Raw genomic sequence first — 20,237 nt, 5'->3', positions numbered from 1 at the left:
TTTTTACACAGTGCTCTGTATTTGAAATCCATTAATAATTACTGTACTGAAAAAGTACTTTTTAAGAAAGGATAGTGCATTTACATCCTGTTCATCAGAGTTTAAATTAAGTTAAATGCAATGAACAAAGATTTGGAAATTGAAACCTTAGCAAAGAATTGGAAATTAGCCTGTGCTGTAACCTGTATTAAGAATGTGAACACACCCTCCTGGCTAGCACACTATAATGGGTTAGAGTAAACATATACCCGATACTGTCATGTGGAAAAAATGTACAAAGTCTTTTAACCTTAGGGCTAAGCTTAGGAGTAATTAACAGAAATTAATCTGATCCTTACCAGGTTCTAAAACTATTTAAATACTACCTCTGTGTTTTTTCTATGACTTTATAAGTAGCCTACATTGTTTTGAAGGAATTTTGTCCCACTCTTTACAGTGTTGTTGCAGTACACTGAGGTTTGCAGGCAGCTCTCGTGCTGCAGTATTTTGGACTGAATTCTGGACTTTGACCAGACTGTACCTTTCAGCCATCCTGCACTAAAAGTTATAGATTTCAATGCTCTGTATCACAGGACTGAAAAGATGCTGAACTAATACCATATTACAGTAAAATATGACATTCATTTTAATTTTTAGATAAACGGTAAACAACAACAAATAGAGAAATAAATACCCCATTGTAATCTATGAGCGTGTTATCAATTAAATACCTTGCTTTCTTTTCAAGTAAGCTAAATTAAAGAATATAGAATGTACAGTAAGCCATCTCATTTACAAATGTCACTGAACCCATTTGTTCTTTGGGCAGTAAATTACTGTGTCTCCTGTGTTATAAAGGGGTTTTGGAATTATGGTGAGAAAACGACTGATACTGAAGGCAAATTTTGTAAATTCTGCTCTTTAAGTCAAAGTCTTGGTGTTAGAAAGCGGTGCTGAAACTAAATTTCTACTATGTTTATTAATGACATTTAAGCCCATTAATTCACCTATACACAATCTTTTTGATACTTCTTTCCCAAGAGAAAGTTTGAACCCAGCGGTGTGTTTCTCCCTTAAGTTGTTCAGCTAACTCGGATAAACCTGCATGCTGTAAAAAAACAAACAATCAAACCAATTACGCCAAATAAGTCTGCACAATCAAGTCCACTCAATTAGCTAGAAAAATACAGGTTGGAAGCCGTCGAGGAAGTTAAATTAAGCAATGGTTTTACTTTCATTAAACTGTAGGCAAAGCAGTGACGGTGTGTTAATTAATTTGCTTTCATGAATTATGAAATTATGTGCACAACTGAAAACAAAAGTGTAAAGAATAGAAATAAGAGAAAATAAGAAAATGTCTTGCATGGGTTTAATTGCATTTCTATTCACTATCATCATAAGTTTTATAGAAAGCTAAGCAGAATCTATACCCCTCCAATCAATCAATCAATCAATCAATCAATCAATCAATCAATCAATCTGCACCCCTGCAGCCATTCTTTAATGTAGAATTGTAAAATTTTGTCACTACTAAAGTTATCTCACTATTTACTATTAGCTGACTATCACAAGAAGCTGAAGAAGTTTTGGGAACCACTGATTTAACAAAAGTAGCAATAAATACTATGAAAATACCTCATTACACATAAATCTCCATCACTGCCAATTTCTACAGCAAGTATCAAAAATGAAAAGATTTATTCTACAGAAAAAATGTTTCTATGTGTTATATGGATCAGTATTACTGCTGCAGATGTTCAAAGTTGAGCTTGTTTGAAACACTTTATATTCTGTTTAACCTACAGTAATGCATCATATTCATAATTCATAGTTTTGTAGTGTCTGTTAATTCCACAGCAGATATTAATCAGCTTAGAAGTATTAAATATATTCAACATATATATGTATATATATATATATATATATATATGTATATATATATATATATTTAAAAAAGATCACAGCTAAATTAAAAGCCTTGATCACTGTGTGATGTGTTTAGTATCAGCAAAACAACTGGTTAAATTTTGGTACACCAAATGATTTTTAGGAGATGTTTATTTGAAAGTGGTGACAGAATCTACACCTGTTCAACTTTCCTGTTTTATTAAACCAGACATGTCAGGAGTTCTGTTCTCCATCATTAAAACTTCCATTACTGATTTGTTAAATGAGTTATTAAAAATTTGACAAGATTGACAAAACTCATCTGTTATGATGATATATAAGAGTGCTTATCTACTCGCTCATGCTAGCTGTATTTCGACACAAAGCGCAGATAGTAACTGAGAAAGCAGAGCCAGTGGCAATTTGCTGAATCTCTCATTGGTCTCCATGTCAAAAGCCAGAGATTTATCCACCGTCTACATAGGCAAACAACCTGCTCCAAGCTGCTGGCCTCTTAGCTTGAAAAGCCATTGTTAATGGGACACAGACACAACCATCAGAATCGAATACATATTTTATTGGCTTGATAATCAAGCAGCAATTCTGCTTCCAGAGACATCTAAAGCCACAAAATGGCAGTGATGTAAAGGATGGATGCAAACAAGCACGACAGAGGCAGCTTACGGCCATACCACCCTGAGCACGCCGGATCTCGTTTGATCTCGGACGCTAAGCAGGGTTGGGCTTGGTTAGTACTTGGATGGGAGACCGCCTGGGAATACCAGGTGCTGTAGTGGGTGGCTGTAGCTCAGGGGGTAGAGCAGGTCAGCTGCTAACTGGAAGGTTGGTGGTTTGATCCCAATCTGCTCCAGTCTGCATCCGAAGTATCCAAGATACTAACTATGTTGCCCTCTGATGCATCCATCAGCGTGTGAATGTGTATGAATGTTAGAAAGAACTTAACAGCTTAGAAAAAGTGCTTGTGTGAATGGGTGTAAATGAATTAGTTGTATAAAGCGCTTTGAGTGCTCAGAGTAGAAAAGCACTATACAAGAACCACTCATTTATGACAGAACATTGTTATAGTTAAAAGGAAAAAGACTGCTTTACGTTGGTACATTTTAATTTTTGTCTATTTTTAGATTCCACAAGATACTCACTGCTAGCCCTCCTCGCCCTTGCTTGATGGAAAACTGCTCCCATAACCTTTTTTCCCCTAGTCTTGATTTTTCAGGGTTTTTAAAAATCATTTTTCTCTTAACCATTATTCCTTTTATTTCTCAGACCTCATCACTTCCTTGTATTCCACCTCAGCCTCTCCTTGCCCTTTTCTATCTTTATTATATTCCTCTACTCCTGCGCTTTCATTGTGATTTGGACTACAGATTAATAGACACCCGTGTTTTAATAAAGTCAGCCATGACCTCCTATCGGCCCCCTCCTATCTGCTGGACCTCAAGGCTTATTGGAGAAGCGATAATAGGAAGATGAGAGAATGTGAGACAAGGTTTGAAAAGAGACGGGTGGTGATGGTGTGGGGGTGTCATTGTCATCTTGGAGGATTGTGACGGCTGCATAATGGAAGGGGAGGGAGGGCAGACAGACCAGACAAGGAGAGCAGGATGTGGTGTGCAATATGCAGGTTGGACACTGTATCTGTGTCAGGGTCAGCTCTCATTACAGCGCTGACCATAAGATGGCAAGCTCTGACCGTGTGTCCGTGTCAGTGAGGATGTCATTCAGGGAGTATCTGACACCTGCAACAATGAAGTTAGATTGTTATTACAGAAGTGGGGGTGGGAATTATGAGGAGAACAGTGCGTTATGGATTATAAAAACAACCTTATGGTATACACAAGCAGCTCACATGAGCCCATAATATCAAATCTTAACAGGCTCCATTCTTTACTGTTATTAGTGAACAAATGATTTCTAATAAGGGAACTACATCACATTTTCTCATCTCATTTCCTCCTCATGTGCTGCTCGCATGGCTTTCTAAAAAAAACAACACAAGGAAAAAGACAATAAATGTAGACCCAGAGATAATGGTGGCACCAGGAGTAAGCACAAAGATCATAACAAAATATGTAAAAAAAAATCTAAAATATGTAAAGACCAACATTCACAAAGAGGTTTAAAATTCACCAAGAATATTGGTTCTGAATTTGCTGAGATTTCAATCACAACAGTGTAGTTTATTCATAAAAGTGTCAGTGATAAAGGTCAGTGGTTCTTTACAGAGCAGGATATCATCTGACCCATTTAACAGTATGAATCCACTGAGCCAATATCTCTTTAGTAATCAGCCTAATAATCAGCCTAAGTTGATGGCGGTAGTGGTGCAATTTGTTGAGAATCTTTTCTTGGTGCAAATTTTGTTCTTAATATCAAACACTTATAATCATAACGCGCAACCTCCTACATTGTTGTTATTCGTGGACATCTCTCAATGGCTACAAATTAAAATTATATTTGTCACATACACAGTACAGCATGTAGTGAAATGCTTTTGTCCGAGCCTGTGGACAGGCTGCCGACGTAGCCACGCCATTCCAGTGCTTGGTTTTAGCATGGGGGGGGGGGTCGTCTAGCCAGGACCCTTACTGGATACCGGGATATCCAGTTGCTGCAGTCCACCATCTTCTAATGACTACTTCTGGCAGGATAATGTCACAACATAAATCATCTAAACCTATTATACATCATGGTCATTTTCAGCATCTTTTTTTTCACATTTGTATTCTTATGCAAGCTGCTCTGCTTAAGTAGCTTAGAATATTTCAGTTTAAAATTCTTTTTAATGATATAAATACACCACACAGATCTATAACCCACACTTTACCACAGAAGAGACACACCAAAAAGGTTTAGAATCACTATCTACACAGCATCAAGCAATGCTTATACGGAAAAGGAAAAGGTTTGACATAGCTAACAGGATCATTAAGGTAATTTTAAAACCTAGTACAATGTGTATTAATACACTGTAAAATCAATAGTATTTTTAATGTAGAATCTCCACAGCTTAAACTATTACAAGATTTAAGTTAGTTGTTAGTAGTTGCCCATATGGAAAAGAAATAGTAAAAACGTATATGATTTACTCATGAAAGTGGCCACTTTCATGAGTAAATCATATAAGGCTTACATGATTTACTCATGAAAGTGGCCACTTTCTCATTACTTTCATATATTGTTTTAGTAAGTATCCAAAACATACAAGTTTCATTATATAATTTTTCAAGGGATCTTATATCTGTTTTCACTCTTGTATGCTTTTCATACAAGTTTCACACAAGACAGATACAAACTTTATAAGATTTATATATATCTTTTCCATATGGGTGGTGTGTCAACTTTAAACAGAAGTTCACATTTACTACTAGAATGGCAATTTAATGGCAAAATGACATAGATGCTCAGCATCCTTACTTTTATAGGAAATAACCAGCATACAAGCAGTTGACAATCTGCTTAAGCAGAGTTTCCTATTTCAAAGAGACACATCGTAGACAAGTTGCACTCACTGGTGCAGATGGGCTCAGATTAACTCCAACATGTTGCCAATCTGTCTGCATTTATAGCTTGGATGGAAATTATTGGCAAACCTTTCCAGATTTGACTGAGAGTGATTACAATGAGTCCATGTTGGACCACAGTTGTTTGGAGACAGGTTTCCTCCTGTCATCCCAGCATCTGTATGTGAGAGGCTGGAGGTAGAAATGAGTTTAAAATGAAGCAGCTTGGTAATAAAACATTCCTCAAATTAATAACAGATTTCTCATGGCATTTTTCCCACCTTGATTTCAGACTTGAACAGACTGTATCACCTATTTATTTCCTGTCAAAAAAACCCACCAACTTGCCGAATCAACTCCATGTTTCTTTTCATCTCCTTTTATCCACTCCTTCTTCTCATGTCATTCATTCTCCTTCAACCAACGATTAGTCTATAAATACAAATTCCACTACATCTGTGTTGATCCCACAGTGAAGGCAATATCAAGTTATCATTAAGTCACCCCTATATCCCAACACGCACACACGCGCACACACAAAACAACAACAACAATCACTTTACCATCACAGCCTGCTGTTATGGATACTGCTTGTTTTCAACTAAACAGGGAACAGTAGGGGGTAGGTGGTGAGGCATCCATGTGGGTTCAGACAAACACTCACCTATGTCTGGGAGTAGATACACACGCCGACTCCTTGACAGATACTTGAAAACTCAGAGGACACAAGTACATTTGCATAAACAGACACATGGACTAACCACTAGCTGCCATAACAGAGCAAAACTACACATACAAGCTCGGAGAATGCACACGAACACTGTGGGGAAATCACAGTGATCAGAGGAAGCATCCCATGGAGATTTCTTCAAAATGTGCATCAAGATGGCAGTTGGCCCTGCCTTCCTCTGATTGCAGTGAGCTCCTTAATGGTAAACCCGTTCTGCCATCCCCTTCAATGTTTTAAACCCCGCTCTACTTCACTCTATCATCCTCACCCTATTACTATGCTGTTAAAGATTTAAACTTGTGTTCAAAACCAGAGTGTGTGAGGGTAATGGTGAGGGATTTTAGGGGTCGGCATATGCATGCAAATCTTCCAGGGTTATATTTGGGGACAGATGTTTTGAATAATGCACAGAGTGTCGGTGAGAAAGAGATCCACGCATTTTCAGCTAATGAAAAATCTAGAGGTATGTGACAGCGGGGGACATGCAAGAACTTATATGAGCATGGGCGGGACAGTGACTGGCGGCAATGCAAAGGGCTGTGTGTGACAGAACTATTTCACTGTTTGTTTGCGGGTTTTTTTGATAATCAAATGATTTTTAAAAATGCATGAAGCATGTAAATAAAAATGTTTTCAGTTGCTTAAACTGGATAGATTCTGTTAGAATTGCCATGACTACATCAGACCAGTGTTTCCCAAGATTATCTGGTTCCACCTGATTAGTACTGTTAGCGATCAGTAATGGGCAGAACAATTACATTCTCTTCCACTAGAGGGCAGTACAACTACCTGCTCTAATTTAATAGGTTGCCAACTGCCAGTAAAACGGAAGAAGATGAAGAAGGAATTACATAATAGTCATGCTGTTAGTGAGACAACGCAGCGCGTAATAGCAATAAATAAATATTTGAAAAGAAAAAGTAGTCAGTCTGACCTGGGTCCTGGAGAAAATTCCGACCCAGATAAAGGCCCTAGCTTGAATAGTGGTCAAAAGAATGCAAAAAAGGTATACTGGGGACAAACCGAGCCAAGTCCGCTATGCTTGGTGTGGAAAATCATCAGTCTGCTTTTTGTGACATTTTTGTTTGTTGGTGTGCCGTGTGATTTTTCTAATGTGAAGTGTGTGCCGTGGAAAACACTGGATACGACTACCATGAATTTCAAAGTTCCACTATTCAGTATATCTATATAAACACTACTGTCATTCTTTTTGCTCAGGTGGTTGACTACACACAAAAGATTGATTTGTCCACATCTACTTAAGGAAAAAAATTTTTTATGTCTTCTTAATTTACCATTTTGAGGTCTGCAGAAACATACTGGAATTACAGAGTTTGGTAAATAGATTGGCAACAAAACTAGCAGGCTAATAAGGCCACAACAGCAAATTAATGCCATTATCTTATCTCAAACTTGATATACTAATCAAAAATGACTTTACTGATGGTAATCATTCCTTTCAAACATCCATAGGTACTTGAGTTAAAATAAAAAAGTCAACAATAAACATTTGGTGCCTTGAATACATAGCAAGCTTGTAGTTGTTCTTAACAGATCTTTTTTTTTTGTTTGAACACTGTGCAATCCAACAAAAATAAAAGTGTTAAACTCATAAAACATTAAACTGTGAACTTGAATTTGTCTTCCTGCAAAAATAATTTACATTGAAAGCCAAACGCATCCTTTCCCTTCAGGCATCAAGCAAAGACACCTACACTAGGCAACAACCTTTAATAAAATCAAAACTGATGTCAAGTTTTATATTTACTTCACAGCTATTTGGCTGTCACTTTCATATCAAGAGCAGTGAGTATAGCAGTAGGTGACAGCTCTGTTACAGCACTCCTGTAACAGATTGAGAATGTATTATATAACGGTGAAGGATAAATAAAGATCAAGAAAAGTAGAAATAGAGAAAAAAAATCCTCATATTTCCATAAGCATTAAAGATTAGCTGTTAGCTTCTTCTGGTTGAAAAGATGCCCATGTGTATCGACAGGAGAAAAAAACAAACACACTATCTAAATGGATTTTTTAGAACTAAAATGAAATCTGAGAAGATTTTTTAAGCTTTCCGCTGTATATCTCTTTAACCTGTTCACTAGTGGCTGGATCAATGTGATATATGATCATAAATATTTCTGTAAGAGATACAGATGATAAAAAAACGAAAATCTTTTCAGTGTTGACTGCTTAGTTCAACTGACCCGCCAATCATTTAAATGGGGATGTTTGCCTTCGGACACTGCTTACTCCATCTCTCCTAACCAAAGAGAAGATAAAATAACACAGATCCATCAAGCTTAGCTAAAGCTATAAGGAGAGGAACTGAATCAGTTTGTAATTGATCTTCCGAGTGGCAGGTACAATATACGTGATTGCTTCACTTTTTAAAAAAAATGCATTAAAAACCACATTGTAACTCTACTTCTTGTCCACACATATTGCAAACAAATTACAAAGGTGACAATCTCAAGTCATTTGTACTGAATCCTTTATTAGACAGTTTTGTCGACTTTCACCATGTCTCATGAGTCCAATATGGACATGGGAAATAAATCAAAGCACACTTATTTAAGTACCTGACTGTACCACTCTACAGCAGCATAATGCTCTTTAAAAAATTTATTTTCATTGTTGAGATCATGTAGAAATGAGTGCCTGCCAGCTGGAATTTCCTATTGAAGTCCCACTTTGTAAAAGGACTACAGACACGTCAGCAAACTCTTGGCAGAATGGCTACAAATCCATCACTGCTGACTGTTTACGTCAAGTTAAAATTCTTGTGAAAAGTGCATACTGTATCAGTGTTCCAGTTTCTGATGACAAGATTAACTCAGGGTTAACTTAATTGGAAGAATGCATGAATTCTAACAGGTATAATGTGTTTTCCTGTTTAATGAGAAGTGTCTTATTTGGCGTAAGTATGTGACTGCTCTAGTTAATTACAGGAAAACAAAAATATAAAATATAGGTAAGGGGTAATGTCAGATAATGATAGAAGGAAAATATTTACCTATCATTAGTCATCCTCAAACTTGTCAGGTGAAACAGATTGCAGTACTTCAGCATCATTGATTTACCCGTACAAGTTTATTTAAGTTATCTTTCTTTATAAGCTTGCCCTGTGTGAACAATATTATTGTAATTTTGAATACTTGGACTTCTCCAGCTGCCTTCTTTTGGGAAGAAGAATACTTAAAAAGATACTTTAATTAAGTATGTAACTTTTTCATTAGCTTTTTTATTGTAATCATGGCCATCGGAAAGAATTGCATTATTTAATGCCAATGAAAGCATGTCTTGTTTTGTGGCTTTGATAGCTGTCACTAGGGAGCCTTTATTAATTTGTAATGCCAGTGGGAAATTGGTAGAAATCCATAAGTGATGCAGCTGGATCAAAGCTTTGGTCCTGCGCTGTAGCTGTTTATTGAGATGAGTCCAGCATATTTCTAGTCCTCGGTAATTCTGGTATAATCATGCAACAGAACAGAATTTACCTTCATAGAGCAGATGTATTATAGAAAACCGAATTACTTTCCACAAGAAACAAAGTAGTTTTTAATACTTAAAAGTTTTTGTCAGATTTCTAAACAGAGATCAGACTGCACAAAACCCTTGGTGTTTCTCAGCAGTTCACGCACACAGTGCTCTGTAAGATCACAAATTAACTTTTTTACCTTTTTTGGATATATGAGTTAAAATACTGAAATATCTTTCAAAATAATGCCAATAATCTAATTTACAGAGTGTTGAAGTAGGTTAGATAACCGTCCAAATTACTGTTACCCATCCCTTTCTTTTACATGCCTCATATGTCGAACAGAAAAAAATATGTGTATGATATATGAATTATGTTTGTGGCACAATAATAGTAACCTCTCAGGGTCATATGCTAAAAAACATTTTTCTACTTAAACCTGTCACCCTATGAAACTAGGACTGGATCAACCATCAGAGCAATGCAGTCCTCCATTGTCCTTTTTAAAATATCATAAATTTGGCAGACTATATTTACTTAGTGAGCTGGCACAAGCTGTCATGGCAGAAATACTTTAATAAAACATCATAATAAACTAGGCTTTCCCCAGATCAACACTACAGCATAAATAAATGGCATTTACTGTTAATGACATTTTCAAGTTCAGGCTCATCAACATATATATTAAAAGTTCCTGGTTGGTGGATGTTGCTGAAAGTAAGTAGAGTAAGTGTATCACATCCAGCATGCTTGAAACATCATGGATCACTTCATTTAAAGGGATTTGCAGAGATTAAGGCAAACATCAGCGGAGAATAAGATGTTTATATATTTTACAGGCAGATGTGAACAAAATGACATGGTTTGTGTGCCGATATGCTAATTCAAATTATCCTCTGCTCGCCTGCTGTGAGGAGTACAATCATATTCGACACGCGTGTGAGGGAATCACAGGTTTGCAAACACACACGCACACAAACACACCTCACCAGCTGCACTGATACACACAGAAACATGAACACAAATGCACAAACACGACTAAATTCACGTCATTTTTGCTGCACCTGTGTTGTTATATCACAACAATAATTGAAATAACAAACACAACCATATAATAAAATGGTCATAAAATCTAGGTTTATCAGCAAGAAAACAATTGATTGCAAGACATATGGACATTATCTGCTTTTTTCTTCATGTTCAGTCCAGTCCTTGTACCTGTACATTTTCAGAGGAATGACTGAGTTTGCGTTTTAAGTCACTTAACACTGATCTATGAATCATTCAAGCTTAAAAAGGAACCAAACTCAAACTAGGACAAATAACTATTCATCACATGGCAGATACCTCAATTTAAACTGCGTCTTTTGGCACTTCATAACTAGCAAATATATAATTTTTTCCAATTTCTTCAGTGACAAATGTTCACAATAACATAGTTAGAGAGGCATAGATAGTATTTTTGCACCAACAAGTTGATTCACAAAGGTCTATATGGTGTATCTGGACATAGTATGCAGTCTCTCTTTATATTCCAAACATTTTTGGTTTGAATCATTATCAATATATATAGAGGAGGTCAGGAAAGAGTGAGTGTCTCCAGTCATCTGTAAAACATAATGTGAGGTCTGTCAAGGTTTGGGGCTACATTTTGGCCAGTGCTAAATTGCTGCACTAACTTTCCACATTCCAAAATGTTTTTAACTTAAACCAAGACATTAGTGGAGTTTTGATATATGTCTTCATGCACGTTAATCCATAATAATATGGTGCTGCTAAATTACCAGAACTAAGACAGGTCAGCCGTTCTGTAAGGCACTTTTATAACATACATTACTGCATAGCTACAGAATATACTCACTGCTTTATTGTTTTGTTTGTGTGATGCACATGAAATGATCTAACATGGCATTCACTTTTGAATCTATAGAATTAATTGGTGTAATTATTCATTCACTAAGTCTCTAATAAACTAACAGCTGCAGTGCCTTTACATTCCTTATATTTTTCCAGGGTGGTATTTTTTCCACATTCTTCTTTGCTCTGTGCCTCTTTTCTCCTCCAATATAATTGCCCTAATTCGCTGGTGCATCTTCAGTCCTGGTGTAAAATGTCAGCAATTGATTACTGTGGTAACAGGTCACAGCCATGGTGAGTGGCTGAGATTGGATGAAAGAAACAAACATCGATCGGGAGCTAAACAGCAGCACTGTCGAGAGCAAAAAGCTATTACAGTTAATCTGGTTTTACACACATGATGGTCTAAAAAAACCTTAAAAAGGAGGACAAGTTATATTAGATTTCATAACTATTAATTAGTGATGTGCGATGCTGCATATTTTGGTATCGATCCGATACCAAGTAAATTTGGGCCAGTATCGCCGATACCAATAACGATATGATACTTTTCAATAAATAAGGTGGATGCCTCATTGAATTGCTAAATCGCAATTACTTTTCATGACCTTAAGTGTTTTTTGTGATGTTTCCTTTGGTATTATTAATTAGTTAAAACCCAGGACATAATTAGGAGAAATAATTCATTTATAATTAAATAAAAAATGTTTTATTATTGTGGCGGCTCGTGGTCTGCGATGCCGCTGCAGGTGAGATGGACTCACCTTCACGGCATCTACAATGATGCCTCGCTGGCTTAAAACCTGTGCGTTGCTTGTGCTGTTGTTGTTTTTGGAGTTGATGTGCACAGCTGGCAGCAGGAGGGCTGCAGCCGTTGAATGTAGGCTACTGTTACAGCAACCGTGTGATCACTGTAAGGATGGACAGCGCGCGGCTCGGAAAAAATAAAACTAATAATTAATATGTAAACAAATTAACAACCCCCAAAGTGTCTAAGTCACGTGACGTGTCAGTGTAACACCGAAACATAAGAGTGGGGGAGAGGGAGCAAAGTGTGCCTGCTCTCCGCTGACACAGGAGCGGTGAGTCCAGCGACCTGGTTGTTTCGTTTTTGCCGAAAGCACAGCATAGCTAACAAGCAGAACTCAAAGTAAAGAATCGATCTCACCAGGCTAGTATCAATCCGATACCGATGCCGACTTGGGATCGATACTATCGATATTTGGATCGATCTGCCCACCACTACTATTAATTCTTTAAAAATGAGCCTGTTTTTAAGTAGGATTCATAAACAGTATTTGTAGCTCAACAGCTAAATTGGTTATTTGTCAACAAAAAATATTTTGTTAAACTTTATGGAAGTTAAAACAGCTAAACTGTACTCAAAATAAGTTGATAAGCTATTTGTAAGCCCGACCTTCCAACAGGGCCTCCAGGGTTAAGCTCTGATAGCCAGTTTAACTTTGTAGTCAGTTCACTCAGACTTATGACTATTTGTCAGCCTGTAAAATTTAATGAGGCAAGTTCCGAAGAATGTTCTAACGGACTGGTGTGAAATATAAAAATATCAGAAGGAAATAAAAAGCTTAAATTTAAAAAATTTAAATAAAATAAGAGAATTCTAAATATTCCGATAGCAGGCGTCTCAATTTTAATTGGCAAACCCAGAGATAATTTTGTTGATTGCAGATGCTGAAAGCATTTTGTTTATTAAATAACAAATAACATGCTCCAGGCAGCAGCTTATTACAAATCTGGCTAATTAAAATTAATTATGTCATTTAGCTAATGGCAATGATGCCTAAAATACTCTTATGCCTGTGCTGAGTGGAGATCAAATGAAACACCACTTTAAAACTTGCCATTTCTACATCTTTAATGTATGAGAGACATATTGCTGACAAGTGACTTTTAAATGATTTAGCTGATTGTTTTACATTGGTTTTATTGGTTACTATTTATTGGCATTACATTTTTCAAAATCTCAAATTTTAGATTTAACTGCTTATTTCCAGTTAAATAACAAAAGACGTAAAGCTTTAAAGTATCTTTTATGTCATTATTTTATCAGATGTTAGAGGGTATTGACAGAACGTCCAGTTCTCAAACAATGCTGTTTTTTTGTTGCAATTTTAGCAGTGCTTACCATAAATCACACTGACCTACTGTGCTCCATGTTTCAGAGATTAGTCACCTGCCAATGCTAGGTCTGTTAGTCTCCTGCCCATTTTTAACACATTTAAATTTGTCTGTGACAAAGTGTCAAGGTTTTTAAACACACAATCTTTGGAATAATTGATCTTTGGGTCAAAAAAGGGAAAGAAAAGACTTGCATTTAGCTAGGAGAAGGTAGCAATTTAGAAGTGGAGCTGAGAGAATGATTTACCCTCCTTTAGTGGGAAAACTGTAACAAAACACTACTTGCTGGTAGAAACAAACTGCCCCCTGGGTTAGTAAGGGAATAGCGAAAACCACTTGGCTCAACAAGGCTTTAATCTAACAACTCTCCCTTTCTGTTGTCTCTTTTGGAGTGCAGCAGAGTGTTCAAGGGCAATGATGGTTGATTCACCCTCCTGTTCTGCTCTAGTTGGGATGTGGTCAGAACAGATAGGCAACAGATAAAGGACAAAGCTTGAAGAGAAGGGAAACAGTGGTGGAGATTGTGGCTTTCTCCTTGACTGACCTGATCTATCTGTGTTAAAGCAAAGGACTCAGGCTGAGGACCAAACGGGCCCTCCCAGAATGTGGGCCAAACTCTGTTCTGTATGAATACTGCTGAGGTTTTCTGTCATAACCTCCAGCAGACCAACAGAGCAAAAGGGAAAGGACACTGAGGATTTAGTGGATGTGTTTGTGAAGAAAGATAAGTGAATGAAAATGGGCAGAATTGATATCTGTTAATAAATTACTGTCTTACTGTGAGCAACAGCTTGCTAACTTTGATATAACCTACCACCAACCATTAACACCACAGCTTCTCTATAATGATCAAACATGGGTGCACATATCACATTACAATTTATTTTGGATTTTCTCTAATCGATATAGGGTCAAACTATACATACATCCCCACTAATATTTGGTTAAATGACCCTGAGCGAGTTGCACATTGAGCAGAAACTTTTGGTAGCTATCAACATGATTCTGGCATAATTCTGGCTATGGATTCTGGCTATGATGATGCTTGGAGAGGACCATTCCAGAAGTTTAATATTAGCCTGCCTTATACATTCCAAAATCAGTTTTGATGTATTTCGGATCACTGTACTTTTGGAACACCCAATTGTGTCTAAGTTTTACATGTCTAGCTGCTGATTTTTAAGGTGAAGTTGAAGAATTTGGAGGTAGTCCTCCTTCCAAATCATTCCACTCAATTTGTGCAGTGTACTACTACCACTGGCAGCAAAACATCCCCGCTTTAATCTCCATTGTCTGTGGTTCAGGAAAATGTGTGCGGTAGACAGGAGATGGGGGTTGGTGACTTTAGAGTGCCCTTTTGGTCTTACAGCAGGGAGCAAAATTTAAAAAAAAAAAGCAAGACAGCAGTGGAGGATGGATGAGCAGTTGGACAGATAGATGGGGGGAGGGATGGAATGAAGGCACGGACGAATGAAGGATTACCAGCTGAGCGTTCAAACACCTGCTGAGTATGTAATTGGTGGGGAGGAAAAAGCACAGCCTTTTGCCTCGTTCAAGTCTGCCTAGATCCACTCTGTTTCCACTGCTGTGTACTCTCATCAAACCTGTTCTCTGGGGGGTTTATAGGTTTCTCAGTTGGGGCCAGACACATGGACCTTAAACTGCTCTAAAATATCAGGCACTCCTTTAAACTTACCTTTACAGACTTTGAGTCATTGTCTCCTGTATTTTTTTGTTGTTGTTGTTGTTTTTTTAGCCTTCAGTGAATACCAGAGTACATGATGAAATATCTGGTGTTGTTTGCAAGGTTTTCTTCCACAGAAAAACTGAATTAATTTTCATATACCATTTCCTTCCACAGAAATGGTAAAAGACACATATTTGAGACAGAATGTTTTATTGCTTGATCAACAGGAAGAAAGAAAGGAGAAAAAGTGGTACGCAGTCTTTGGAGAGATCTTTAACTCTGACTCGTAACAGCTACTGTAAAAGGCTGCAGGGGATACTAAAATATACAGGAAGTAAGCACAGAACCCAAGAACAGCTGGATATGAAAAATAAAAGAAAAAAAATTGTGACAGTGATTTGTCTTTATGTCTTCTCATTACACAAACAGAACGTTTAATCACATGTCACATACTTTTCCACAAGCTTGTTATGATGGTGCTGGGTTTGAATCTGGTCATGGGGTCTTTATCACTAGAGGGTGTAGAGGTGTGGGTGTAATGGACCATTTCTAGGCCCACCAAGAAAGACTCGTCCATGACAGCTCTAAAAGGATAAATAGTGAAATAAAATGGATGAAAGAGATATCCTTTATCTTCTTACTTTCCAAACAATTGTTAATTATGCTTCTGCATCAGATCTACAACGTAACTTATGCCATAACTGGAACCCCATTTTAACCATAGGGGCCACCTTCTATGAAATGCAACTACACATCGGGCTGGGCAGGCCTTGAATGATGGTACTTAGGCAGTTTGTAGGGTCAGTGGAAGCAAGATGGAATACATGTGTATGAATGACAGAGAGACAGATGGAAAGGGGGAGGAGTAGAGAAAGGGTGTGGGCAGATTTTACATAGGTAGAGTTTGAATACTTGGGGTCAACCATCCAAAGCGATGGACAGTGCACAAGCAAACGAAGAAGAAAGTGCAAGGAGGGTGGGTTGGATGGAGTTGAGAATGAGGGGTGATTTATGCCAGAAGGATAGCAGCAAAAGTAAAAGGGAAGGTTTACAAGATGGCAGTGAGACCTGACACAGAAGGCAGAGCTGGATGTGGTAGAAGAGAAGATATTCAGATTTTCACTGGAAGTGACCAGGAGAGGCAAGATTAGAAATGGTTTATCAAGAGGGGCAGATCAGCTTTGGAGACAAAGTTAAAAAGGCAAGGTTGAGGTGATTTGGACATGTGCAGAGGAGTGGATAAAGGATGTTGAAGATAGAGCTGACAGGCAGGAGGAAAAGAGAAAGACCACAGAGAAGATTCATAGATATAGTTCAGGACGATAGGCAGAGGTTTGTCTTGATGATTCTAGAGACAGGGTGACATGGAAGCAGATAATCTGCTATGGCAATGCCAAATCAAAAAGAAGAAGAAGGAAAAGAAGGAGAAGAAGCAGAAAGCTTTGTCAATTGTTGGAGCAGGTATTATGGATATGTCTGGAAAAACCATTATGTCTCTACACCTGGGATCAAATTCATAGATGTCCACTTATCATACAGGGCAACAAAGCCTTCTAAAAGTAAAATAAAATTATGCACATGCACACTATCACACAGGTTTATTCCAACTAAACAAACAGCATTATTTGTTGTCCTGTGGTGAGCATTAGTATTCTCTGTAGCGCACACCGAGCAGGACACATCATCTGACAAATCCCCCTACACATTTCCGTCCCAGGAGGAGCTGGTGTCTAAATAAACATTACAACAGTCTCCATGGGGATTAGCCTAATGTGCAGTGATGTAGCACCAGTGATATGTCGCTTTAATTGTCCCCTAAATTAAACACGCAGCGGTTTATCTTCAAATCTCATAAATCTTATAATCCTTCCTCACTCTCCATTGCGTTTTATCAATCAATGATGAAAAGCCCCCCTTAAATAATACTTCCTTCTTGTGAATTTTCAAAGAGCTCTCTTCTCCTGCTTGCACCTACGCTCTCAACTTGAGCTACTTTGTAAGACAAAGTGTATCTGATCACAAGTTTGCACACATGCCATTTTTCATCAGTGGAGGTAATTTATTAGCCAATTAGGAATGATGAAAGCACACAGTTCTGGAGTCAGTGATTACTGCCTCAGTGTAATAATGAAATTTATCATTCTTACTGAAAAGCCGAGAGGAAATGTTTCCTCTCATAAGCTACAAAGAAAATGCTAGAGGCTGGTAGAGGGGAATTGAAGCGACAATTATAACCATTAATTCCTTTCCTCCTACCTTGTAGACAGTATAAATATTCAGTCTACATCACCTCAAAGGCGTTTCCCTTGCTGGGGACATGTGGCCAGACACAGGACCAGGAAAACAAATGACTCATAATCAGAATCCAACTGTGGGATTGCTGATTAAAGGGCTCACCCTCATAGCTGGCAAAGATGTGAGGCCTCAAGGCCAGACTTTAGCCACTTCTTTACACTTTGTAACCAAGAAGATGTCCGGAAATTGGCAACAAAGGGCACAATAACCAGTGAAAGATTGGGATAAGTTTCTGAAATATCAAGACAGGATGACACGATGAACACTGAAAAATTGCCTGTGTCATGGCCTTCTCCAGATAACTAAAATTGAGAGTCTGCCTGGTGTTACTATGACCAGAATGGGATTGTTTTAGGTTTCATAAATTTGACATTTTAAGTGTTTCATTACTATATTTTTTAATAAGAACACATTATATTTGTTATGATCCAACACGTCCCAAAACGTAACATACTGACGCTATGTGACAAATCTGTGCTTTGATACGCTTTCGGGCGCCCAAACCATCTGTATGTTACACCTTCCGAGGCATGAGAGTGGGTTGGAATGAATCTATAAATGTAAGGTTATGGTTAAGGTCAGGCGTGGATAAGCTTAGGGTTTAGGTTCGGGTTAGGGCTGCAATAGAAAGCCGCGAAGCAAATAAAAAGGGAAGCGCATAAAAAAGCCACGCTAAAATTAAGAATCCGGAGCACTTCATAAGGACGCGGAGGGGTACCTTTCATGTTACTGTGCACCTCAGGCCGTTACACGTTGGGAACTACAATGCTCTCTATGATCACAACAACAGTTTCTTCAATATGTTTTCTTTTATAAGATAAAGATTCTACAATAATACATAGAATATCCCAACAATCAGATGTCCCGCTATGAGGAAGCATTTGGCGACAGTGGGAAAATAAAAAGCAAAAATGAACTTCCTTTAAACAAGAAGAAACCTCGGACAGAACAAAACTCCGAGGGCCATCTGCTGTGGCCAGCTGAAGGAAGGGAGTCAGGACAAAAGATAGACGATAGATGGAAGAGAGCTTAAAAGTTAATTTATTCTTACACCTTTGCCGCTATTACAAATTGGGGATATGGGGGTACACTCAAAAAAATGAAATTGGGTGGTTGTTACATGTACAAGATTCAAACTTGTAATTTGAATTAAATAATTTAATGTTTCTATGGTGAATGTAATTAAATCATGTAGCAACTGCATGAAATTCAGCAACTTAATTTGTTCTTGTTGAGATGACATGATACAATCTAGTAAGAGTGGTTAGTTGCCTGGACTCACAAAATTCACAAGATCACATTAGATGTCAAACCACAGGAAAATCGCTGGGGTTTTAAGAGGCAGACAACTACACACACACCACGTGTATGCTATCGCTATTTATTGTGGTTTAACCTGTCAAGGACAAAAACGTACAGAAAATTCTGCATCAAGCCTTGTAATCATAGCTTTCCTAGTTTTGGTAATTCTGGATTGGTGGTGTAATGGTTAGTACTGTTGCCTCACAGCAAGAAGGGCCTGGGTTCAAATCCACACTCTGGCTGGTTTGTGGATTAATGGATTAAGAGTTGGGTTAATTGGTGATTCTAAATTACCCATGACTATAAGTGCAAATGGTTGTTTGTCTCTATGAAATCATCAACCCCTATATTGGTTCATTAAGCACGACTAGCAGTAATTGCCTTGATTAACAAAGTAGGTGTTCAAACAACAAGATTTCATTGCGTTTTCTTAGTTTTTAACTTGTGTAGAATGAATTAAAACAAATTTCACTCTACATACTTAAATAACTCACTTCAAGTCAATGCAAGTATACTATGTTGATCCAACATAATCTGATTACATTAAACCACCAAATGCCAAATGTGTTGGTTTGACATGGTCAAAAATCGGTTATTGTACTTTGTTAAATCACGTGGAAAAAGGTGCCATGATTAAATTGTGTTCATCCAACAACAGATTTTTTTGAGTGTACCTCCGTTGAGAATACTGAAAAATGAAGTATGATAAAGGTAGCAACATAATATTTTTTATACTGTACATTAATTGTATTTCCCACACAAATATCCACATTATTAGTTACGCAATATAATGTCATTGACATAACTGCGGTATCTGTAACTCTGTAACAGGCCCCAGCGCAGAGATTTTTTGGAGCCCTTGTACAGCATCTCTCTCTCTCTGTCACACACACACACACACACACACACACACACGCTTGCAAAAATAATAGCATATAGTAATAATTGACAGTATCAATAGCACCATGGACAATAACCACAGTCAGATGTAAGAGAAATGGATACATTTATCCAAATGTGCGATATAGACTCACATCATATTCTCCAATGAGGTTACAACAAGCTCTTATAGACTAAGGAGCTTGGAAAGAAAAGGGTCTGGACTTCTTGAGTTGCTTGAAGACGTTTCACCTCTCATCCGAGAAGCTTCTTCAGTTCTAAGGATCAGTGGTGGAGAGTCCCAGATTTAAACCTAGTGGGAGTTTAGGGAGAACTGAAGAAGCTTGTCGGATGAGAGGTGAAACGTCTTCAAGCAACTCAAGAAGTCCAGACGCTTTTCTTTCCAAGCTCCTTAGTCTACGATGACCTGGATGACTGAGAACCTTCACAGACAAACAAGCTCTTATGTTAAAGTAACAT

General features: G+C 37.7%; 1 protein-coding gene and 1 pseudogene across 3 annotated transcripts in view; one reads left to right on the top strand and one right to left on the bottom strand.

The window, feature by feature from the left end:
- The window catches only part of sorcs2 (sortilin-related VPS10 domain containing receptor 2), a 353,182-nt gene that overhangs the window by 120,102 nt on the left and 212,843 nt on the right, over nt 1-20,237 (bottom strand). The window lies entirely within an intron of this gene.
- On the top strand, nt 2,545-2,663 carry LOC134625073 (5S ribosomal RNA; annotated as a pseudogene).

Source organism: Pelmatolapia mariae, linkage group LG3_W (assembly GCF_036321145.2).
Source record: "Pelmatolapia mariae isolate MD_Pm_ZW linkage group LG3_W, Pm_UMD_F_2, whole genome shotgun sequence".
NCBI classification, from domain to species: domain Eukaryota; kingdom Metazoa; phylum Chordata; class Actinopteri; order Cichliformes; family Cichlidae; genus Pelmatolapia; species Pelmatolapia mariae.
The sequence above is the reverse complement of the archived record's forward strand: the minus strand, read 5'-3'. Positions and strand labels throughout refer to the sequence as shown.